General features: G+C 39.3%; 1 protein-coding gene across 2 annotated transcripts in view; it reads left to right on the top strand.

The window, feature by feature from the left end:
- The window catches only part of chrm3a (cholinergic receptor, muscarinic 3a), an 88,443-nt gene that overhangs the window by 16,706 nt on the left and 45,335 nt on the right, over positions 1–26,402 (top strand). For both annotated transcript variants that reach the window (XM_078787435.1, XM_078787434.1), the window contains one exon: positions 19,628–19,732. The gene's annotated coding sequence lies outside the window, so the exon portion shown is untranslated. The remainder of the gene's footprint in view (positions 1–19,627; positions 19,733–26,402) is intronic.

The following is a 26,402-nucleotide window of genomic DNA, read 5'->3' as shown; positions in this document are numbered from 1 at the left end:
GCTGGAGTCTATTCCAGTTGTCTTCAGGCGAGAGGCGGTGTACACCCTGGACTGGTGGCCAGCCAATCACAGGGCACATATAGACAAACAACCATTCACACTCACATTCATACCTATGGACAATTTGGAGTCGCTAATTAACCTAGCATGTTTTTGGAATGTGGGAGGAAACCGGAGTACCGAGGGTGGAATTGAACTCGGGTCTTCGGTAGGTTATCTTCTGTTTAAATATTCTGTGTGATTTGAAAAAATGGCCGCTACTGAAGAGGTTGTTTTTGGAAAAATGACTGGAATTGAATTACTAGCTTATTGTCTGCCCTGAAGGATAACGGAGAGGAATTACTTAGATGATGAAATGTTGGAATTGTGAAATGTGTCGAATTCCCCAACCTTGGTCAAACAATCCGTGCTAAGAAGCAAAGCTTGCTCTCCGGCCCGAGTCCCGTCTAAGATGAACGACTCGTTTCATTGGCCGACACCCCCAAACACCTTTAAAGGATGAAACCTGCTGTAAGTGTCGCCGTCTTCTAATCGGGGTCCTCAATCAGAAGGACAAATAGTATGGATGGACGTTTGTTTTCAGTCTCTTGACCTCGGGACAGGAAACGTTCTGTCAGCATGCGGCGTCGTACCTCGCCAAGCGGCGTGACGCCATCTCTGCTTATGTAAGTTTATCATCAATTCAAATCCTGGTATAATCCTTTGTGGTGACAGATGGCACTCTTAGTTTTCTTATGTAACTAAGTTGTAATAATAAGATGTCACCTTGGCCGTCTGCATGTCTACGAGGTTCAAGTCCATTTGTCCGTCTTCTGTTTCTTTGACATGCTCGCTCGTTTCACATTGATTAGCTTTTACTCCCCTTCGGAAAAGAAAATGCACTCCCACTCATTTGTCCGTGAGTGACAACACGCTACCCACACTGTAACGCACGTCTCATCAGGACCGGCGAGGTCCATTGATCTTCGATACGACCGTATCCATCAGTAGGGATGCATGCAGATGGTTTGCATGAAGACTTGAGGCATGGGGCTACGTATTATATAGATATAGATATAGATATAGATATAGATATACGTAGATATAGATATACAACCACTAATGGAAATCTATCATTTTGTTCGGCATTCCAAGGAAAATCAGTATAATGTGCGAAGATTGCGGGATATTGGGGTTTGATTATCGCTCCCTCGTTGTATCATTCATCCATTCATTCATTCATTTTCTACCGCTTATCCTCACGAGGGTCGGTGCTGGAGCCTATCCCAGCTGTCTTCGGGTGAGAGGCCCTTCCATATATTATCTGTTCAGATCGGATCCTGATCCCAATTGTGAAGATCGGATCGGCACATCCCTACTTTATTCTCATGATATATATTATAATATTTGGACTTTATTCCCAATTTATTCCCAATTTATTCCCAATGTTCCCCCAAAATTGCTTTAATATAACATGATAATAATTATATTATATTATATTATATTATATTATATTATATTATATTATATTATATTATATTATATTATATTATATTATATTATATTATATTATATTATATTATATTATAAAAATATATAATTATTCATTCATTCATTTTCTACCGTTTATCTTCACAAGGGTCATGGGGGTGCTGGAGCCTATCCCAGCTGTCTTTGAACAAGAGGCGGGGTACACCCTGGACTGGTGGCCAGCCAATCACAGGGCACATATAGACAAACAACCATTCACACTCACATTCATACCTATGGACAATTTGGAGTCGCTAATTAACCTAGCATGTTTTTGGAATGTGGGAGGAAACCGGAGTACCCGGAGAAAACCCACGCATGCACGGGTAGAACATGCCCACCGAGGGTGGAATTGAACTTGGTTCTCCTAGCTGTGAGGCCTGCGCGCTAACCACTCGTCCACCGTGCAGCCAACTTATTCAATAAATAATATAATTTCTGACCTTTAAGCACTGATGCTAATAATCTTGTGTTTTTTTTTAATATGATTCCATACTAAACACAAGTGAGAAGCTGTTTTAATGAATGTAGCCTCTTCATTTGAAAACAGAGGACCTAATTAAAATGACACTTTTAGGCTAAATCATCATTAAAGTCTACAAATCAACATCAAGCTGAGGACCGAATGCCTCGTTGGGAGGGTTTAAATGTCAAGCATGCTCAAAAAAGCAGCCCGTAGCTCTAGCAACTATTTGTCAGTCAGCTACAGACATGGGCGTCTTATATTATTGTAGCAATATGTTATATTACAGTAAGTAAGTAGTATCTGTAATACACGTGTGTGGATGGAAGACATTACAATAAAGGTCACATGGATCAATAAGAGAATGGTAAATATGATACAATAACATACAATAGCATACACCAGTGGTAAATAGACCCCCCCACCCCCCCATCCAGCCCTTCTATTTTATGGCCGTTTGAAGCGACACACATATACAGTGAAGAAAATAAGTATTTGAACACCCTGCTATTTTGCTATTTCTCCCACTTAGAAATCATGGAGGGGTCTGAAATTTTCATCGTAGGTGCATGTCCACTGTGAGAGAGATAAACTAAAAAGAAAAATCCAGAAATCACAATGCATGATTTTTTAACAATTTATTTGTGTGATACAGCTGCAAATAAGTATTTGAACACCTGTGTATCATCTAGAATTCTGACCCTGAAAGACCTGTTAGTCTGCCCATTAGAAGTCCACCTGCACTCCATGTATCATCCTGAATCAGATGCACCTGTTTGAGGTCGTTAGCTGCATAAAGACACCTGTCCACCCCATACAATCAGTAAGACTTTAACTTGTAACATGGCGAAGACCAAAGAGCTGTCCAAAGACACCAGAGACAAAATTGTACACCTCCACAAGGCTGGAAAGGGCTACGGAGCAATTACCAAGCAGCTTGGTGAAAAAAGGTCCACTGTTGGAGCTATCATTAGAAAATGGAAGAAGCTAAACATGACGGTCAATCTCAATCGGAGTGGAGCCCCATGCAAGATATCACCTCGTGGGGTCTCAATGATTCTAAGAAAGGTGAGGAATCAGCCCAGAACTACACGACAGGACTTGGTCAATGACCTGAAAAGAGCTGGGACCACCGTTTCCAAGGTTACTGTAGGTAATACACTAAGACGTCATGATGTGAAATCATGCATGGCACGAAAGGTTCCCCTGCTTAAACCAGCACATGTCAAGGCCCGTCTTAAGTTTGCATATGACCATTTGGATGATACAGAGGAGTCATGGGAGAAAGTTTTATGGTCAGATGAGACCAAAATAGAACTTTTTGGTCATAATTCCAATAAGCGTGTTTGGAGGAAGAAGAATGAAGAGTACAATCCGAAGAACACCATCCCTACTGTGAAGCATGGGGGTGGTAGCATCATGCTTTGGGGGTGTTTTTCTGCACATGGGACAGGACGAGTGCACTGCATTAAAGAGAGGATGACTGGGGCCGTGTATTGTGAGATTTTGGGGAACAACCTCCTTCCCTCTGTCAGAGCATTGAAGATGGGTCGTGGCTGGGTCTTCCAACACGACAACGACCCGAAGCACACAGCCAGGAAAACCAAGGAGTGGCTCCGTAAGAAGCATATCAAGGTTCTAGCATGGCCCAGCCAGTCTCCAGACCTGAACCCAATCGAAAATCTTTGGAGGGAGCTCAAACTCCGTGTTTCTCAGCGACAGCCCAGAAACCTGACTGATCTAGAGAAGATCTGTGTGGAGGAGTGGGCCAAGATCCCTCCTGCAGTGTGTGCAAACCTGGTGAAAAACTACAGGAAACGTTTGACCTCTGTAATAGCAAACAAAGGCTACTGTACCAAATATTAACATTCATTTTCTCAGGTGTTCAAATACTTATTTGCAGCTGTATCACACAAATAAATTGTTAAAAAATCATGCATTGTGATTTCTGGATTTTTCTTTTTAGTTTATCTCTCTCACAGTGGACATGCACCTACGATGAAAATTTCAGACCCCTCCATGATTTCTAAGTGGGAGAAATAGCAAAATAGCAGGGTGTTCAAATACTTATTTTCTTCACTGTAGAAGCGTTTGTGCTCCGCTCCGCTGGATGCTGTCTTAATTGTGCGAGCTGCTAGTGACAGAAGTGAATTCATAATTCATAATGAACAGTCGTACTGGGATGGCAGGGAAAATGGATTTGCCGGTCATCAATACCTATTTTTTTTTCATCATGGGATAAAAATATACAGCAAGAACATCCCATCGCATATGAATGTGATGTAAGGCCTGCAGCGTTCCTGCTTCCCAATTGTGAAGATCGGATCGGCACATCCCTGCTTTATTCTCAAAATATATATCATAATATTTGGACTTTATTCCCAATTTATTCCTAATTTATTCCTAATGTTCCCCCCAAAATTGCTTTATTTTAACATGATAATAATGATTATATAATATAAAACTATATAATTAAATATATTCATTCATTCATTTTCTACCGCTTTTCCTCAAGAGGGTTGCGGGGGGTGCTGGAGCCTATCCCAGCTGTCTTCGGGCGAGAGGCGGGGTACATAAAAATATACAGTAAGAACATCCCATCACATATGAATGTGATGTAAGGCCTGCAGCGTTCCTGCTTCCCAATTGTGAAGATCGGATCGACACATCCCTGCTTTATTCTCATAATTTTATTTTGACTTTATTCCCAATTTATTCCTAATTTATTCCTAATGTTCCCCCCAAAATTGCTTTAATATAACATGATAATGATAATAATATAATAAATAATATAAAAATATATAATTATATATATTCATTCATTCATTTTCTACCGCTTATCCTCACAGGGGGTGCTGGAGCCTATCCCAGCTGTCTTCGGGCGAGAGGCGGGGTACATAAAAATATACAGCAAGAACATCCCATCGCATATGAATGTGATGTAAGGCCTGCAGCGTTCCTGCTTCCCAATTGTGAAGATCGGATCGGCACATCCCTGCTTTATTCTCATAATTTTATTTTGACTTTATTCCCAATTTATTCCTAATGTTCCCCCCAAAATTACTTTAATATAACATGATAATAATGATAACATAATAATATAATAAATAATATAAAAATATATAAATATATATATTCATTATTTTCTACCGCTTACCCTCATGGTGGGGTGCTGGAGCCTATCCCAGCTATCTTCGGGCGAGAGGCGGGGTACATAAAAATATACAGCAAGAACATCCCATCGCATATGAATGTGATGTAAGGCCTGCAGCGTTCCTGCTTCCATTTGGATTCTCCACCTTGCTCCGAGGTCCAACATGGACTCGAACAGCAATAAAGTCACGACTCATACGAGAGCCCACTCGCCACTTTGAGGTAATTGATGCAAAGAAAACGCAGCGCGCGGCGAACACGCATATTCCATTAAAGAGGCACGCCGCCGCCCGTCTTTTGACTCATTGCGTGCTTTCAGACACTTCCTCGACTTTCCGCCATTGTGTTGTGAATCCGCCGTACATATTTGGAATACAAAAGCTCTTCTGAGGTTGGCACACGCCTGCAAACCTCTTAATCTCCCGTGTCCACAGATCACCGCTGGGCTGTAAATTCAGCCGAGCGTCACAGATCACAATCGTGCTTTCCTAGCTTGGGGGGGGGGGGATAATGTTTCATGTTTGCAAATGTTACATCATCCGCACCCCTGCTCACTCCCGCTGCAACCTTTGCCCTTTGCCCAAACCGACCTCTTCTTGACAGGGAAAGATGGTGATAATGACCTCATTAGTCATGGAGTCAAACGTGTCAAACTCAGCAATTTCATTGAGTTGAATTGACTTGGCACGCTTAGCATAGCATTCCATAGCATGGAATTCACAAGCATTATCAATAAGGGTGCCAGATTCACACCAAAAGTCGAACAGTGAGAAAATAACACCGTTCCGAAGTTCTGACGACCAAGAATATTTTCATACATGCCTTTCCCCTCTGGAGCAATCTTGACTCCCGTTATAATATCCATATATTTTATATATTACTCATATTTTATCTCCATTAATTGGTTCCAGACCCAACTGCGAAAAGTAAAGTCGGATTCAGTATTAATAAATAGAATATTTTCATAGGGCTAGTGGTTAGTGCACAGACCTCACAGCTAGGAGACCAGGGTTCAATTCCACCCTCGGGCATCTATGTGTGGAGTTTGCATGTTCTCCCCGTGCACGCGTGGGTTTTCTCCAGGTACTCCGGTTTCCTCCCACATTCCAAAAACATGCTAGGTTAATTGGCGACTCCAAATTGTCCATAGGTATGAATGTGAGTGTGAATGGTTGTTTGTCTATATGTGCCCTGTGATTGGCTGTGCCACGCCTCTCGCCCGAAGACAGCTGGGATAGGCTCCAGCACCCCTCGTGAGGAAAAAGCGGTTGAAAATGAATGAATATTTTCATAGTTAAAGCATATCAAACCTGTTTATGGCTTTCTAAATACAGTTGTCAGTATTATTAGAGTCATGCAGACATGAAATAACACCCCCATAGTCACCTTTACACTGCTATTATTCTTTGCTGGCTGTTTATTATTCTAGCTGTGTCCCTCTTTGTTTGCATCATAATGCAAAGGCTACGGGATCACTGCAGGGAAAGAATTAGCATATAGCATATAGCATATAGCGAGCTACCGTGCTAACTAGTTAACCTCCAATTTCCTCCACTCACTAGAGATGCTGTGTTCACCGCTGAGTGTTTGATTGGTCAAACAGAGAAAGAAATTTGTCTAAAGACAAACAAAACAAGCAAAGATGCTTTTTTTTCCCATGACCTCTAAAGGCAACATGTGTCATTCATCACGGAATGATGCATGTACACGGAATGAGGGATTATCGACTAAGAGTAAGACATATAAGGCAACATTTTGCATGTTTTTTTTTTTTACTGTGCCTGCGTGTGGTTGCATTGACGTGTGCAAAACCGCTGTCTGAAAAGATACTCTGCAATTTAGATGAGCATCTTTCTGCCTCGGGCTTCTTGTTTCTGTCTCACCACAACTCATCACACCAGCTTCGTTTCTGTGGCGCCAATGTTACCCAGGCTGGGGTCTACCTGGAACTACCCCGACCGATGTAGACTCTTTCAGGCAACATGGCCGCATCAGCACAGCCAAACTACAGTATGTGTGCTTTCAATACAATACAATTCAATACAATATCCAAGTCGCAATTTTACAAGAATAATCTTGTACTATTAGGAGGGAAATCATGTAATTATTATGACTATTATTTGTTATATTATTATATATTATAATAATATATATTTCTTCATTCATTCATTCATTTTCTACCGCTTTTCGAACCCAGGTCTTCTCGATCTCCTGACCGTGTGGTCAACATGCTAACCACGCCGCCACCGTGCAGCCTTGTATTAAAAATGTCCAGAAAATATGTCCAAAAAACAAACCCGTCTGTTCAGGGCACATATAGACAAACAACCATTCACACTCACATTCATACCTATGGACAATTTGGAGTCGCCAATTAACCTAGCATGTTTTTGGAATGTGGGAGGAAACCGGAGTACCCGGAGAAAACCCACGCATGCACGGGGAGAACATGCAAACTCCACACAGAGATGGCCAAGGGCGGAATTGAACCCGAGTCTCAGTTCCAAATGTGAAATTTGTGAATAGTTAATAGTGTTATATTAGTAAATAAATAGTTATTTTCATGTAAAACAACCATTTTTGTGTTGTTTATGCTGGAGCCTATCCCAGTTGTCTTTGGGCAAGAGAACGGGGTACACCCTGGACTGGTGGCCAGCCAATCACAGGGCACATATAGACAAACAACCATTCACACTCACATTCATACCTATGGACAATTTGGAGTTGCCAAATATATATTTATAATATATATAATTATATATTCTTATAATATTATTATATTGTGCCCTGTGATTGGCTGGCCACCAGTCCAGGGTGTACCCCGTCTCTGGTCCGAAGACAGCTGGGATAGGCTCCAGCACCCTCAACGACCCTTGTGAGGATAAGCAGTAGAAAATGAATGAATATTAAATTATCATTATTATCATGACATATTAAAGCAATTTTGGTGGGAAAATTAGGTTGGGAATAAAGTCAAAATATTATGAGAATAAAGTAGGCATGTGCTGATCGGACCTTCACAATTGGGATTGTGTCCGATGTGGTGTATTTTTAAAGAACAGATAATATATGGGAGGGCTGCATTAAAAAACATGGCCGCCCTAGCAACTAACTCCCCACACGTCATTAAGCATTTGTTTAAAGATGAAGAAAGTGAGGATATTTTACTGCGTGTCTCCCAAACCATTGTGCCCCCCAACCCATAGGGGGCGAAGCTAATGTTCTTCGGTCATGTGATGAAATGGTGAAAGTGAGCGAGTTCTACCCAGGTGGACCTAACAAAGTGAATAAGCACGTGGAGATGGGGTATTTATTTCTGATGTGCTCTCACAGGAAGTGTAAAAGATGAAAAGGAAGCAGCAGAAGTGAAGTGAAATGATCTCTGGAATGTTCTCTGAGAGCCGCCTCTGCACTCCAGGATACTTCACACGTTTTGTAGTTTTTTTTTTTTTTTTTTTTTTTCATGGCAAGTGTGCGTCTTCATGGCAGAATCCGATGAATGTGCTTTAAATAAACAGCTAAAGTGCAAATAGCGCATGAAAGCGTTTATCTTCTGGGACTTTGAATGAAAAATCCCGAAGCCGAGCGGCACATCATTAACCCCTCGGTGCCACGCTGACCCCTGCGTGCCCGATGCATCTCATCGTGATCACTTGAGCGAGGAAGCGAAGCGAGGTCGGGATGGCGGCACTTTGATGCAGAACATCTTTTATCTCAGAGCAAGCCGCCTGTCCAAAAAGTCAATTAGAGGCGCGGAGAAGCGTAAAAGGAGGCGCAGCGCAGAGGTGTGATCAACGGGAGTGAGCGTAAAGAGGTTTTAAAGGATAAGCGCCACCGTCTTGAATAAACAGGAAGTTCACTCTTAATGTGTCGCCATGTGCAAATAAGCTCCTCGTGTCCCCTGATGATTGCTACATGCGTCGCACAATTAAAAGACAGGCGCTTGGCAACTGATGCGTATTCTTCTGGATCCTCAAACATTAGAGTTTGACATTGAAATGACATTGGAATTCATGGAAGGTCATACATTTAAAAAAAAAAAATCATCCATTCTATTTTTATGCCAGAGTATGCTGGAGCCTATCCTAGCTGAAGTGGTCGCCAACCAATCACAGGTCACCTATAGAGTCGAACCCAGGTCTTCTCGATCTCCTGACTGTGTGGTCAACATGCTAACCACGCCGCCACCGTGCAGCCTTGTATTAAAAATGTCCAGAAAATATGTCCAAAAAAACAAACCCGTCTGTTCAGTGCACATATAGACAAACAACCATTCACACTCACATTCATACCTATGGACAATTTGGAATTAACGCCAATTAACCTAGCATGTTTTTGGAATGTGGGAGGAAACCGGAGTACCCGGAGAAAACCCACGCATGCACGGGGAGAACATGCAAACTCCACACAGAGATGGCCGAGGGCGGAATTGAACCCGGGTCTCAGTTCCAAATGTGAAATTTGTAAATAGTTAATGGTGTTATATTAGTAAATAAATAGTTATTTTCATGTAAAACAACCATATTTGTGTTGTTTATGCTGGAGCCTATCCCAGCTGTCTTCGGGCGAGAGGCGGGGTACACCCTGGACTGGTGGCCAGCCAATCACAGGGCACATATAGACAAACAACCATTCACACTCACATTCATACCTATGGACAATTTGGAATTAACGCCAATTAACCTAGCATGTTTTTGGAATGTGGGAGGAAACCGGAGTACCCGGAGTAAACCCACGCAGAGATGGCCGTGGGTGGAATTGAACCCTGCGCGCTAACCACTCGACCGCCGTGCCGCCCCCAAAGTTTGTCATGATTCTGCTAAACACCCTAAAGTTATAGTTGATGTATGAGAAATTTCAAGTCAACTGATTTATGGTGGTGAAACTTTGGGGTTTAATAGCTTTTAATTCTTAATTACTGCTTATTATTAGTCCAAAAATGCATATTTAAGCAAACAAATGTTGTAAATAAAGTAAAATATAAATACAGTTTTCAGCAATACGAGATGTTACTGAACTGTAGTCTACACTGGCTACTTGATGTCATGTTTATATCCACCTTTTATTGTGAAGGCCTTTGTCACACATAAAATAATACTCATATAGCTCCCCCGTAACACCGCCTGTGTGTGTGTGTGTGTGTGTGTGTGTGTGTGTGTGTGTGTAAGAGTGGTAAGACGAGTCATTAACATGAGTCATCTCCTTTGATGACAAAGGTTTTTCCTGAGTGGCCATTGAGTGGAGAAGTTGTTTGAGGCCTTCAGATATTCCACAGCTTAACGAGCCATTTATTGCACAGCCAATCATCTCTCACCTCCATAACGTGTGTGTGTGTGTGTGTGTGTGACTTGAAGGATCATTGCTATCAAAGCTGTAAGCACCTCATGAAATTCATGCTAGAACGCCCACCCTGGCACACACACACATCGTAAATATGCCTTGATTGACATAATCATGCTCGGTTGTCAGAGAGGTATTGTTTATGATTGGCTTTGTTTTATTATATCATTCAGTCATTTCACTCAGCTACATATTTTTTAAACAATTTACAATATTTACTTTAAATTAATATTTAATCCCGCAACTGTAAAGATCTGTAAAGGTGCTCTATTATCCAAAAGTGTTTTAGTTCCAGCAGTGCTTCTTAAATAGATTATTATAAATTATTATACATATGTATAATAATATAGGATGTGTTGTATTGAACATGTAATTTTACTGGTTTCAATTTGTGAGACAATCGTGTTTGCGATGTTAAAAAAAACAGGCTTTGCTACACTTCTTAAAAGAATGGCATGTATTACATTGGACCAGTGCAGAGTTACAGTGTATACATCAAAGTGGACAGTACCACTTTGTCTTGGAGAGGTGTGGACAAACAGCTCATTAGCATTAAAGCTACAGACAGTAGAGCTTACTAAGTCTAAATTCCAGCGTCAAGGCTAGATTTGGTATTTAAAATTATTCTACAATAATGGACCTGTAATATTATTAATATTTAATATTAATCAGTAAATATTAATACTATTTCATATTATTATACAATATTATTAATATTTCATATCATTATAGAATATTATTAACATTTAATATTATTATACAATAAAACGGTAGAAAATGAATGAATGAATTATTAATATTAAATATTACTACTAATACTATTTTATTATAATATGAAATATTAATAATATTTTATGAAATATTACTAATAATAATATTAAATATTAATAATAATAATATTTTATAATAATAATAAATATTAATAATATGTTACTGGTTAATATTAAGTATTAATAATATTTTATAATAATATTAAATATTAATAATATTTAATTATTATTTAATAATAATATCAAATAATTAATAATATGTTACTGGTTAATATTAAGTATTAATAATATTTTATAATAATATTAAATATTAATAATATTTAATTATTATTATTTAATAATAATATCAAATAATTAATAATATTAATAATAATATTTAATAATAAACATTTTTTGATTACTAACATTATTATTAATATCTCATATTATTATTAAATATTATTAATATTTAATATTATTATATACCTTGGTGAAATAACCCTGAATGAATTCAGCGCTCCCCTAATGACTCAATTGAATGCTAAACACGTGTGTGACATAAGTAAGGAAGCGTGGCCATGAACTTCCCGCTGCATCCCGTCTCATGTTTTCTCAGGTTTGTCGAGAAGAGGATTGAACGAGAAAGTCTAAAAATATCTTGCGACAGATTTTGTCTGTCCCGGACTCTTTGGAGAGACAAGTGTAAGAAGGCGAAAGTGTTTGTGTTCCTCCCCGCGCTTTGTTTCTTGGAAGGATTACATAAGAAGACACAGAAGGTGCGAGTGGATACACATCATGTTAAATGTCTCAGTTTGTGGAAGACAATATCCCAGCAAAGCCAAGCATTTCGGCAATATTAGAAATAGCAAACACTTTAGAGTAGTCACTGTGCAGCTTAGTAAATCTATACTGCAATGGAAGCAGTACTGTACCGCCCTATACTATTGTCCCGTGGGAAAATACTCTCCAAAAAAAATGGTAGCTGAAATGTTTTGTCAGCTGCCACATATGCTGGTCTCGTTTTCTCACTGCTTTCTTGCTGCCATGATGGCGTCCTCTGGTCCATCTGTCCCCCAATCAATTTGCTCTCATTTCCTGCCAAGTGGTCCACATCCACCAGCTTGGGGGCTCAGTGAGCAGGAAGCACAGCAAGACGACAACATGGACTTGTATTTTTTATGTAATCAGTCCTGGCTTTTCTCACGACTTAAAGCAGGGGTGTCCAAAGTGTGGCCCTGGGGGGGGCAGCAGTACATATTGGAGGATAAAGTCCAAATATTAACAGAAAAAAAATCAACAGGATCCAACAGGAAAAAGTTAGAATTTTACAAGAATAATGTAATATTAGGATATTAGTAGCATAAAGTTGAGATTTAAAAAAATATATATTATGAGGCTAAAACACAACAAAATAATGTTGGCAAAAATATAACATTATAGCAATAAAGTCATAATATTACAACAAGAACATGTACCCAAAGACAGTTGAAATACTTGGGAGCAAAAAACAACAGAAATTGTAAACAAAATTTTACGAGAATAATTTGAAATTAATTAATATTTTAAATATTTAAAAAAATTAGCAATATTTTTTAGAATAAACACGTAATATTAAAGGGGAAGGGTGCATTAATTTTAGACATGCAGTGCATCAATGCAAAGTTGTAATATTCCAAAAAGATATGTGGAAATCCTATCTATAAGTTTCGCTTCATAAAATATCCTTTCATTGCATACTTTGTTGCACGGCGGTCGAGTGGTTAGCACGCAGACCTCACAGCTAGGAGACCTGGGTTCACCCTCGGCCATCTCTGTGTGGAGTTTGCATGCATGGGTTTTCTCCGGGTACTCCGGTTTCCTCCCACATTCCAAAAAACATGCTAGGTTAATTGGAAGAATTAATTAGAATTAATTAATTCCAAGAATAATGTAATATTAGGATATTAGTAGGAAAAAGTTGAGATTGTCCATAGGTATGAATGTGAGTGTGAATGGTTGTTTGTCTGTATGTGCCTTGTGATTGGCTAGCGACCAGTCTCGCCCGAAGACAGCTGGGATAGGCTCCAGCACCCCAGCGACCCTTGTGAGGATAAGCGGTAGAAAATGAATGAATCATTTCATTTTTGACGATGTGGCCTTCACAGGAAAAACTTTGTTTTCTCATGGAGCATGCTGGGATTAATTGCAACAGCCCCCCCACACACACCGCATCTCGCAGTTGCGTGCGGCTGTTTGCCAAAAACAAACGATCCACCTGCTTCAGCAAACACGATCCACTCTTTTATTGCAACATTCCGAGTGTGTGATCCCACTTTATGTCTTTGTGCATGTTAGAGATTGGCGCCTTTCTAATCTGTCTGTCTGTCTCAAACGCATTTGTGTGCAGTTGCGTGCTGTTTTATCTTTTTATTATATTCCTCTCTATGCTTCTGTCTGTCTAGTCACATCCTTTGGAATGATTGTGGCTCGCAGCCTTGCAGAAAGAAAATGAAATATGGTGGCTTTTTCTGTTGTTTTCCTTCATAAATAATTCTGCAGCTGAGGTTGTCTCGCAGGGAGGATTGGCTGGAGTGTGGATTAGGAACAGCAGCGCTTGTTGATAACGTCCTTTAATGACAGTCTTTGTTTCATCAAAGACCCTTTCTAGACCTTTTTTCCCTGTGTGGTGCTTAGCAGTAGCAGTAGTAACATTGGGGATACACGGCAAATGACAAAAACACACATGCTAGCCTTAGCTTACACTGTTGATGCAGTTATACGCTCCATAGTCTCCACTTTGCTGCAGAGGATCGTTTTCTTGTTATTCTTGCCTCCCCAGTGATCTCTTGTATTTCTGTTGCACAGGGCAGTATACAAAGGTACAGTCTATTTTCTTACCGCCCTCAGTCTCCTCCTTAATGTTTTTTTTTCCATGTTTGTTTCACTTACAGTCCGCAGTCTCCGCTTTATTGCATTGGCCCATGTTCTCGCTGCCCTCCGTCTCACCTTAATGTTTTTTATCCATGTCTGTTTCACTTAGACTCCGCAGTCTCCACTTTACTGCATTGACACGTGTTCTCGCCGCCCTCAGTCTCCTCCTTAATGTTTATTTTCCATGTCTGTTTCACTTAGACTCCGCAGTCTCCGCTTTATTGCATTGGCTTGTGTTCTCGCCGCCCTCAGTCTCCTCCTTAATGTTTATTTTCTATGTCTGTTTCACTTAGACTCCGCAGTCTCCGCTTTATTGCATTGGCCCGTGTTGTCGCCGCCCTCAGTCTCCTCCTTAATGTTTTTTTTCCATGTCTGTTTCACTTAGACTCCGCAGTCTCCACTTTACTGCATTGACACGTGTTCTCGCCGCCCTCAGTCTCCTCCTTAATGTTTTTTTTTCTATGTCTGTTTCACTTAGACTCCGCAGTCTCCGCTTTATTGCATTGACCCGTGTTCTCGCTGCCCTCAGTCTCCTCCTTAATGTTTATTTTCCATGTCTGTTTTACTTAGACTCCGCAGTCTCCGCTTTATTGCATTGGCCCGTGTTCTCGCCGCCCTCAGTCTCCTCCTTAATGTTTTTTTTTCTATGTCTGTTTCACTTAGACTCCGCAGTCGCCGCTTTATTGCATTGGCCCGTGTTCTCGCCGCCCTCAGTCTCCTCCTTAATATTTTTTTCCATGTCTGTTTCACTTAGACTGCACAGTCTCCACTTTATTGCATTGGCCGGTGTTCTCACCACCCTCAGTCTCCTCCTTAATGATTTTTTCCATTTCTGGTTCACTTAGACTCCGCAGTCTCCGCTTATTGCATTGGCCCGTGTTCTCGCCGCCCTCATTCTCCTCCTTAATGTTTATTTTCTATGTCTGTTTCACTTAGACTCCGCAGTCTCCGCTTTATTGCATTGGCCCGTGTTTTCGCCGCCCTCAGTCTCCTCCTTAATGTTTTTTTTAATGTCTGTTTCACTTAGACTCCGCAGTCTCCGCTTTATTGCATTGGCCCGTGTTCTCGCCGCCCTCAGTCTCCTCCTTAATGTTTATTTTCCATGTCTGGTTCACTTAGACTCCGCAGTCTCCACTTTATTGCATTGGCCCATGTTCTCGCCGCCCTCAGTCTCCTCCTTAATGTTTATTTTCCATGTCTGTTTCACTTAGACTCCGCAGTCTCCGCTTTATTGCATTGGCCCGTGTTCTCGCCGCCCTCAGTCTCCTCCTTAATATTTTTTTCCATGTCTGTTTCACTTAGACTGCACAGTCTCCACTTTATTGCATTGGCCGGTGTTCTCACCACCCTCAGTCTCCTCCTTAATGATTTTTTCCATTTCTGGTTCACTTAGACTCCGCAGTCTCCGCTTATTGCATTGGCCCGTGTTCTCGCCACCCTCAGTCTCCTCCTTAATGTTTATTTTCCATGTCTGTTTCACTTAGACTCCGCAGTCTCCGCTTTATTGCATTGGCCCGTGTTCTCACCGCCCTCAGTCTCCTCCTTAATATTTTTTTCCATGTCTGTTTCACTTAGACTCTGCAGTCTCCGCTTTATTGCATTGGCCCGTGTTCTCGCCGCCCTCAGTCTCCTCCTTAATGTTTTTTTTCTATGTCTGTTTCACTTAGACTCCGCAGTCTTCGCTTTATTGCATTGGCCCGTGTTCTCGCCGCCCTCAGTCTCCTCCTTAATGTTTTTTTTCCATGTCTGTTTCACTTAGACTCCGCAGTCTCCGCTTTATTGCATTGGCCCGTGTTCTCGCCGCCCTCAGTCTCCTCCTTAATATTTTTTTCCATGTCTGTTTCACTTAGACTGCACAGTCTCCGCTTTATTGCATTGGCCCGTGTTCTCGCCGCCCTCAGTCTCCTCCTTCATGTTTATTTTCCATGTCTGTTTCACTTAGACTCCACAGTCTCCACTTTACTGCATTGACCCGTGTCCACAAGGAATCCACAAGGTTTTACTTCATGATGTTACAAAAAGCCGCAACTTCTCTCAAAGGGGAGCAAACAAGTGAGGGAGATGATTGGTTCTGATGGTTCTCATAAACGAGCTCCATGTTCTCATTATTGTTAGGCCACTATTAAAAAGTCACTTTTGTATCTTGGGGGACTTTTACACTCCATCAGAAATCCTTGTTTAAATCCCCAGAATAAGAAACGAAGTGGCAATTATCCACGTATGGAATGGGATGACTAGGAATCAGCTCATTAGTAATCAGAAGGAGAAGTCAAGTCGTACAGTTTATGTGATGTCATTGCTTCAAAGAAAGGTCAAGTCATTATAGGAACTTCACCTCTCAGTTCCAAGCGACTTTGCTCACGAGAACCTTTAATATTCTCATTTTCCAAACGCAATCGTGAGGCAACACGTGCACGTAAAAGGGCACGGGGGGGTCGAAGCCCACCCTGCTTCAATTATTCGTATGCAAAATGTCACTTGGTATTTTTGACCGACTCCTGCAGGTCAGAAAGCTTTGGCGTCAGATGGATAACAGTATGGGGCTTGAAAGAAATTGGCCTTTAACATTTCTACACCCAGACTGTGGGTAGCCTGCGGTGGCTAATAAAGCTAGCTAGTTATCGCACAATGAGGGAAAATTATTTTTAAAATTGTTACAGTGCAGAAAAACAGTAACATTTGTAACACAGGGCTGCACGGCGGTCGAGTGGTTAGCGTGCAGACCTCACAGCTAGTAGACCCGAGTTCAAACCCACCCTCGGTCATCTCTGCGTGGAGTTGGCATGTTTTCTCCGGGTACTCCGGTTTCCTCCCATATTCCAAAAACATGCTAGGTTAATTATCGACTCCAAATTGTCCATAGGTATGAATGCGAGTGTGAATGGTTGTTTGTCTATAAGCCAATTGACTTGGTCAAGTACAACAATAGTCCACAGTCTCCACTTGGCTCCATTTGCCCAGTTTCTCCTCTCCCAATGTTTTTTCATGTCCATTTAAAACTGATTTAATATGCTCTTTTTTTAACCTTTTGGATTGAGATGTGGACTCCTATAGAGCAGCTACACACAATAACACCCACAGAAATCTTTCTAGATCTTCCAGAATCCGTACCTATTCCAGCTGTATTTATTTGGATTCAGTGCTTTCAACTAAAACGGTCTGTTTTTATTATTATTATTATTTTATTATTTTTTAATTATTTTTATAATTTTGTATAATTTTTTATTATTTTTATTATTTGATTATTTTTATTATTTTTTATTTTTTTATTGTTTTTATACTTTATTTTAGGTTCCAGCACCCTCAGCGACCCTCGTGAGGATAAGCGGTAGAAAATGAATGAATTTGTAACACCAAATATAAAACGTATATGAATGTTTTTGTTAACAATAAGTGATGAAAGCACGGAATGTTGTGATGCTAACATGATGCTAATGTATATTAGTACATTTTTACATTTTACATTTCTGTGGATATTATATATTTCATTTAACACAAAATATGCAGTTCCATGCTAATGCTTTAATGATGCTACTTTACTACTTTTACCAACAATGCCACGGTTGCTTAGCTAACGGCTAAAACAGCCATCATTGCCACTTGAAGATGTTCCGCTGGTTACTTGAAAGCTATTAGCTGTGATGAAAGTGCTTCATTTCCAAAGAGGAGGTGCATTCTTATGGAATGGAAGCCTGCGGCTAGCATGTGGGGGAACGTCTGCGTGCATTATGCAACAGTCGGATGTAAAACACAGAGCGGCTGCATGCATATTAAAGCAGGTCCACAGCTTGCTCCTGTCAACAGCAGATAGTCTGGATATCTCACACCTGATTGCAGCCCTTCATACACAAAATGGCTTGCGTTATTTAATTTATGGAAGTGCTGGGCAGCTTTCCATACAACCCAGAGACCTTAAAAATTGCCACAATTCATGCAACTTAGTAGAAATAGTTGATTAGTTGAGAAAGGTGCATTAATATCGAACACGCTGTCCATCAATGCACCAACATTGCTCTGACAAAGTGTGTCCGACAATGAGTGATCCTCCTCGGGTTGACGAGGTCGGAAACAAGTCCACAAGCCTGGCTTCACCTGAGCTCCACCGCACCAGCGTTGCTGACGTTACCACTATGAGTTCATACACACAAAGTCAGGGGTCTTCAACCAGTGGCTCATGAGCTGCCAGTAGCTCCTAAATGCTTCAATTCGCTTTCCAAAAACATTATTCTTTTATTATCAACTCCTATCCTCCTTATCCACCCGTAAGTGGTTTTTGAAAAAATAAAAATAAAAATAAAAATAAAAATAAAAATAAAAATAAAAATAAAAATAAAAATAAAAATAAAAATAAAAATAAAAATAAAAATAAAAATAAAAATAAAAATAAAAATTCGGGCGCAAGGCGGGGTACACCCTGGACTGGTGGCCAGCCAATCACAGGGGACAGACCAACAACCATTCACACTCACATTCATGTGGGTGGAATAAATAAAATAAAAATAAAATATAAAAACTATAAAAAATAATAAAAATAATAAAAAAAAATAAAAATAATAATAATAAAAACAGACCGTTTTAGTTGGAAGCACGGAATCCAAATAAATACATCTGGAATAGGTACGGATTCTGGAAGATCTAGAAAGATTTCTGTGGGTGTTATTGTGTGTAGCTGCTCTATAGGAGTCCACATCTCAATCCAAAAGGTTAAAAAATGAGCATATTCGGTCAATTTTAAATGGACATGAAAAAACATTGGAAGAGAAGAAACCGGGTAAATGGAGCCAAGTGGAGACTGTGGACTATTGTTGTACTTAATAACAGAGCGTGATGTTAGACCAAGTCAATTAGCTAGCGGTGTGAGGCTCCAGGTTGAAATGGAGAAAACTGGAATAATAATAAATGAAAAATTCCGCAGCAAAGCGAGAAATGTCATGCAGCCTCTCCTATTAGAAGGGAAATGTTTGCTTCATTGACCTTTTGGAAGCTCAATTTGTAACATGAAAATGAGACACTTGTGCTCGCTCGCTGCAGCGACCTGAAAGCTGTTTGTGATCTCGTTGATGATTATTACGCCGCCTCAGCCGTCACCCACCTCACATTCTCATTATCCACCCTGATAAGCTGCGCGACGTCCATTTTAATAAATGCATTTTCAGCTAGACAAGATCCTCCATTAGGCGTCTTTGTGCTCATCTTTGTCGAGGAGGGAAGACTCCGCCGTGATGATAAGATGACTTTGGGCGAGCTTCCGTCGCCCCCCGGCTGCATGCAGCACTGTGCAGCACACTAGACCCAGACTATATAAGGCATGAAGACTTCAGCAGACACCAAGACATGCAATTCTTTCCTTTGACAGATATTATCCAGCAGGGGGGAAGAAAAAAAAAAAAAAAACGCTCGTTACTGTACTCAAACACGTCCTTGATTAAAACACGCCGCATAAATAAAGACAAGGAATCAGAGATGTTTGAAAAATAAACTTATATATTTGTCTTCCATGTAGACGCCATGATCCACGGGGAGGAGGACCATCGTGTCCCCCCAGCAGACAGCAAAGTTGACACCCGAAGGTGACCTCCAGACACTTCGCCTCCCCCAAAAGTGTTTGGTAAGTTTCATTCATCATGTTTGTATGCGTCACAATACACTAAGAAGTGAAGTTTGGACCCGGAAAGAAATAGTAATACATCATGTTAGCAAGTTACTACTTTAAACTGGCCTAAAAATCTTGATATTATGAAATTGGTATTATTATTATTATTATTATTATTGGCGGCCGGCTGAGCATTTTTTGTTGGCCCATATAGCCCATTTTTTGTTGGCTACTGCTATTTAGTCTTCATTGGTTTTGTGTCTGTATATTGTTCAAATCAGGGGTGTCTGATGTGTGGCCCGGGGACCATTTGCGGCCCATAGCTGTTTTTTTAATTGTTTTTTAAATTTTAAATTTTAAATTTTAAATTTTAAATTTTAAATTTTAAATTTTAAATTTTAAATTTTAAATTTTAAATTTTAAATTTTAAATTTTAAATTTTAAATTTTAAATTTTAAATTTTAAATTTTAAATTTTAAATTCCCCGCAACCCTCATGAGGAAAAGCGGTAGAAAATGAATGAATGAATGAAATTTTAAATTTTAAATTTTAAATTTTAAATTTTAAATTTTAAATTTTAAATTTTAAATTTTAAATTTTAAATTTTAAATTTTAAATTTTAAATTTTAAATTTTAAATTTTAAATTTTAAATTTTAAATTTTAAATTTTAAATTTTAAATTTTAAATTTTACATTTTTTCCCCACAATATATTCTAAATATCAAATTGGACAAGTAAACTAAAGAAAAAAAATTTCAGTTATTTTCAAGGAATAAAGTCAAAATATGAAGATAAAAATGTTGTAATATAATGACAAATATTTAAGAAATATATAAATATTTAAGAAAATAATACACAAAGTTAGGTTGCGGTGAAAGTCAAAATATCATGGGAATAAAGTCATAAATATGAGAATAAAATTTTGTTGAAATAACTGAAATATTTAAAAATATATATGAAAAATACATCACATATGGGAAAAAACAGCTTTAATTTTACAAGAATAAAGTCAAAATATAAAGATAAAAAATATGTATTGTAACAAGAAAAAAGTTGCAAATTTACAAGAATCAACATGACGGTATATTAATGTCCTTATCAGGAAAAATCATCTAATTTTAAAAAACAAATACATTTTTTAAGTCATAATATAAAAAACAAAAGAAATAAAGTTGTAGTTTTTGGAAAGCTAAGTTATAATATTATAATAATAAAGTCAAAATGTTAGTGGAATAAAGTCCTAATTTTATGTATCCTTTCATTTTTACTATGTGGCCCTCGCTGGAAAAAATCTGGTGTTTAGGACTTTTATATGCATTTATTGATGTAATATTTATACCTTTTTCTATTAAAAAAATAAAAGAAATGGATGTAACACTAACTAAATGGCTAAATATGGAGCAAAAAGATTTCATACCTCATACTTCATAAAACCTTTGACTTATACACCTTACTCCACTTTCATATTGATGTCATATGTCATATGTCGTATGTCATATGCAATATGGTGTGCTTTGATGGGCTAAGAATTAAATCTTTTCTTTTTTTTTGTTTTTTGCTCAAGGATGCTGGCTATCAGATTAGCATTGATATATTCCATAGCCTGGGGTTAAAATCAATGCAACCGACAAGGCAAAAATTAAAATCATCTTCTTTATTAATTGGCTCAAAAGGCAGAGCTGATTTATGATGGAAGCGAGCGGAGTGTGAATGCGTCGTCGGAGTTCGGCGACTTTACAATTTCTGTGTGTGTGTGTGTGTGTTTTACAAGCAACAGAGCGTTGGATAGGATTCACTCAGTGTGCACTTCATTTGCTAACGGGGAGGGAAGGTCGATGGGGGCGGGGGGCTGGTTTTACAAGAGATAGCAAGCAGCAACACATTTGTGTGCGTGAGGGCAGGAAGATGCAGATAAACCACTTGTGTCACTTCATCCCTTCCACTGTAATTACCTGTCTGCTGCAATGGAGACGCTCTGCCACTCAGCTGCTGGAGAAATTGCACAATTTCATATGACTTTCATTATGGTTTTTTTTGGGAGGGTGGGGTTTGGATTTTAGCCATTGAAGTTGCCAGATGTGATGCAAAAATTTCTACACGGAGAAAGTAAATGGTTGTTCTTCCAAAAAATGCATGCAGTCAGTAGATCTGTTTTTATTTCTCTTCATTTATTTGATGCAAAGCCTTATACAAAGCTCGGACCCTAACAGGTTGTTGTAGTAGGACAGGGGGTCAGCAACCCGCGGCTCCTCAGCCTCTTTGTTGTGGCTCCCTTTGCAATGCTCAAATATTTTTTTAGCTTTGCTACTTTAAACTGGCCTAAAAATCTTGATATTATGAAATTGGTACTATTATCATTATTGTTATTATTGGCGGCCATTATTATTGGCGGCCCGCTGAGCATTTTTTATTGGCCCATATAGAAATAATGTCAAAATTAAAAAATAGCAAAAAATTGAAAAATAAGGCAAAAAGGCACAATTTAAATATTAAAAGTAAAATATAAAATCAAAAAAATATTAAAATATTACAAATAAAAAATCCTAATAAATAATAATAACAGGCCTAAAAATCTTGATATTATGAAATTGGTATTATTATTATTATTATTATTATTATTATTATTATTATTATTATTATTATTATTATTATTATTATTATTATTATTATTATTATTATTATCATATATTGTATATTGTATATATTATTATTATAATATATTATTATTATTATTGGTGAACATTTTTTATTGGCCCATATAGCAAAATGGGAAAAATAAGGCAAAAAGGCACAATTTAAATATTACAAATAAAATATAAAATCATTATTAAAAAATTATTAAAAATATTAAAAATATAAAAATCGTAATAACTAATTATAACACAGTGTTTTATTTTTAAATATATACATTTCTCAATTTTTTTTGCCTTTTTACAAAAAAAAAGTGCAGTCCCTGTTGGCCAAGAGGCCGTGGTCCATCGTATCTTCTCGTTCATCCACTGATGTTTTGGCAGACTTCTTGTGTAATGAGTGTAAATATATTTTCCCGCATATTGCCCATCCCGGTAGCCATGTGTCCTCCATGCGCCTCCACTAACGCATCAGCTACCGTACGGCTAAAGGCAGCGCTACAGCGCTTCATTGACGTGAGTTTAAGCCTTGGGTGTAGTTGTCTTCATAACGTTTTGGTCTTATTACACCTTGTGGCAGGTTTTTTTTTATTTTTTAATTTTGCATTCCCTCCTGGAGAAAAGGGAGTTGACTTGATAAAGGAAGCTAGAAATTGATTTCCTGTACAATCCGGCACTTCTAGGGAGGCACATATTAAATCCAATTGATATATTTTTCATTTCAACTGCTGGAAGTGGAGAGAAGTTAATTCCCCTTTGTGAGTGTCTTCAGTGTGTATGTAGAGTTTCAGCAATAACAAGAACATTGTCAAAAGTTCCCTGCGAGTTTCCTGTACTCAGGACTTAAGCATATTTTTCCGAGTGCTCCGTCTTCATTGGGGCGTCATCATTTGCAGTATTTCAGCATCCGTCGCCTGCTATAACAAGCTTAAACCCACTATTCATTACAAAGCCCATCTAGTGCATATATACACTGCCCTCAGCAGTCTTCTGCTTTTCTAAGCCTGTCAAGCACCATCTGCATCTTCGGCTAAATCTCCTCAAAAAAAAAGTGCTGGTGCAACCGGAAAAAAAGTCGGGACAGGTCTTGAACACGTAATGAAGGCTCACAGCCATCCAAGCACACTGGAGGATTCTTCTGCTTCTCAACCGCTGTGCATAAAAACACAATTTTTTCGCAAACATTCGCCCCTACGGTGTTGCTCGAGTGCTGACTTGTCAGACGGATACACCACATGGTGGCGCTGTTATTACACCCTAATAAGCTGTAATGACTTGAAATTTCTCACTACCAACCATTTTGGGTGTTGAGCAAGATCACCAGGAGATTTGCCACAAACCCTTAAGGGTCTGAAAAGCATATATACAAAAACTGTGAGGGCTGCACGGTGATCAAGTGGGTAGCGCACAGGTCTCACAGCTAGGAAACCCGAGTTCAATTCCCTCGGCCATCTCGGCCATGTGGCGTTTTCTCCGGGTACTCCGGTTTCCTCCCACATTCCAAAAACATGCTAGCTTAATTGGCGACTCCAAATTGTCCATAGGTATGAATGTGAGTGTGAATGGTTGTTTGTCTATATGTGCCCTGTGATTGGCTGGCCACCAGTCCAGCACCCCCTGCGACCTCCGGGAGGATAAGCGGTAGAAAATGAATGAATGAAAATTGTGAGCAATTGTGAGCAATGACCATTTGTCTGTGAGTTTTCGTTAACATCACCGAATTGCTCAATCTAGTAATTAGCTAGTAGCAGGCTAGCAGTTTAGAGAGTGGCCGACAGCAGCTCCTGTGTGAATGTTCACTGCATATGTCTTCTCTGCAGAGTATTTGACTCTGGTCTCTAGGAGCCAGTAAGCGGGGTGGCTGGAGCATATCCCAGCTGTCTTTGCGCGAGAGGCGGGGTACACTCCGGACTGGTCACCAGCAAATCACAAGGCACATATAGACAAACAACCATTCACACTCACATTCATACCTATGGACAATTAACCTAGCATGTTTATGGAATGTGGGAGGAAACCGGAATACCCGGAGAAAACCTATGCATTCACGGGGAGAACATGCAAACTCCATGACAGAAATGGCCGAAGGTGGAATCAAACTCAGGTCTCCTAGCTGTGAGGTCTGCACACCAACCACTCGATCACCGTGCAGCCCTATTTTATCGGAAAAAAAGTTTGTTTCTACCTTTTTCCGTTCCTTAGTAATCAGCAGTGGAACATAGATAAGTTTCAGGAAAATATCAGTTCCCAACTAAAAAAAGAGAGCATAACTTTCAATTTGACACAATATATAAGCAACTATACCACAACAAAAAAAAACACAAACAAGGTAACAAGCAGCATGCACGGGGACAACATGCAAACTCCACACAGAGATAGCCGAGGGTGGAATCAAACTCAGGTCTCCTAGCTGTGAGGTCTGCGCGCTAACCACTCGTGCACCGTGCAGCCCTATTTTATCAGAAAAAAAGTTTGTTTCTACCTTTTTCCGTTCCTTAGTAATCAGCAGTGGAACATAGATAAGTTTCAGGAAAATATCAGTTCCCAACTAAAAAAAGAGAGCATAACTTTCAATTTGACACAATATATAAGCAACTATACCACAACAAAAAAAAAACACAAACAAGGTAACAAGCAGCATGCACGGGGACAACATGCAAACTCCACACAGAGATAGCCGAGGGTGGAATCAAACTCAGGTCTCCTAGCTGTGAGGTCTGCACACCAACCACTCGATCACCGTGCAGCCCTATTTTATCGGAAAAAAAGTTTGTTTCAACCTTTTTCCGTTCCTTAGTAATCAGCAGTGGAACATAGATAAGTTTCAGGAAAATATCAGTTCCCAACTAAAAAAAGAGAGCATAACTTTCAATTTGACACAATATATAAGCAACTATACCACAACAAAAAAAAAACACAAACAAGGTAACAAGCAGCATGCACGGGGAGAACATGCAAACTCCACACAGAGATAGCCGAGGGTGGGATTGAACCCTGGTCTCCTAAGCTGTGAGGCCTGTGCGCTAACCACTCGACCGGATGGCTTATTTTCTATGATTATGTCTACTACAGTATATTTAGTAATACAAGCATTAAGAGGACTATAGGGAGTGTTTTAATTTCTCGAGGGCTGTAATAATTCGTAAAAGCCATATTTAGAAGGTCATAAACAGTCTTTGCTCTAACAAAATATTCCATTTATTAATATTGAATCCTGCCAGTTGCGGTAAATTGCCCATGATCTAACAAAAGACAAAACAAACCAACCTGGACACATAATCAGTCCCATTAGCTTTCTTATTCAGTGAACAAGGAATCCATTAAAAAGGAATGTGCTATAGCTAACGTCCCAACAGTGACCGCCATAATAAATATCCTACCGGTTTAGTCATTTAGTCTCCTCGACCCCGAAGGAATCCTTTTCTCTTCAAAGCCGTTGATAAAAATCTTCGATGATCAATGCCTACCGTTGCTATATTCGCGAACCTGCGCTAAGAAACGGGAGGCTCAGGGGTTCGATATTTTCAATCTTAGACGAACAGCTGTACTCTCTGGGCTGTTTTATTGTTCAAAGGTTTTGGGGGAGCAAACCAAAGCAAACAGAAGCCACGTCACATCTTTGAGATATGAGTCTGAGAGCCAGAAAAGCGTCCTCATTACTGGGAGCTCCTGAACTCATCGTTTACCGTCGTCAGGGTGATACATGGGCGAAGAAAACCTCCCAAAAATGTGGTCATTTTTACTAAGCCCGAGGCTTGAATACAAAGTATTGGTATCCGCAACTTAGCTACTAGAATTATAGTAGCTTTGGAATGTTAAATATTAAAGAAATATTATGGGAACTAAGTCCAAATATTAGAAGAAGAACATGTAGTATGAAGATTCATTCATTCATTCATTTTCCACCGCTACACGCACAGCGTGTCCAACATTAATGCATTAAAATTAATGCACCGAAATTAATTGTTTATTCAAAAAACATGTGCATTTTTCTCTTTGCATGCACGCACAGCAGTCCGAAATTAATGTATTAAAATTAATTAAAATTAAATTAA

This window comes from Doryrhamphus excisus, linkage group LG20 (genome assembly GCF_037039965.1).
Source record: "Doryrhamphus excisus strain RoL-2023G ecotype Guam linkage group LG20, RoL_Dexc_Guam_v1.1, whole genome shotgun sequence".
Taxonomy (NCBI): Eukaryota; Metazoa; Chordata; class Actinopteri; order Syngnathiformes; family Syngnathidae; genus Doryrhamphus; species Doryrhamphus excisus.
Note: the sequence above shows the minus strand (reverse complement) of the source record. Positions and strands in the feature narration are given on the sequence as shown.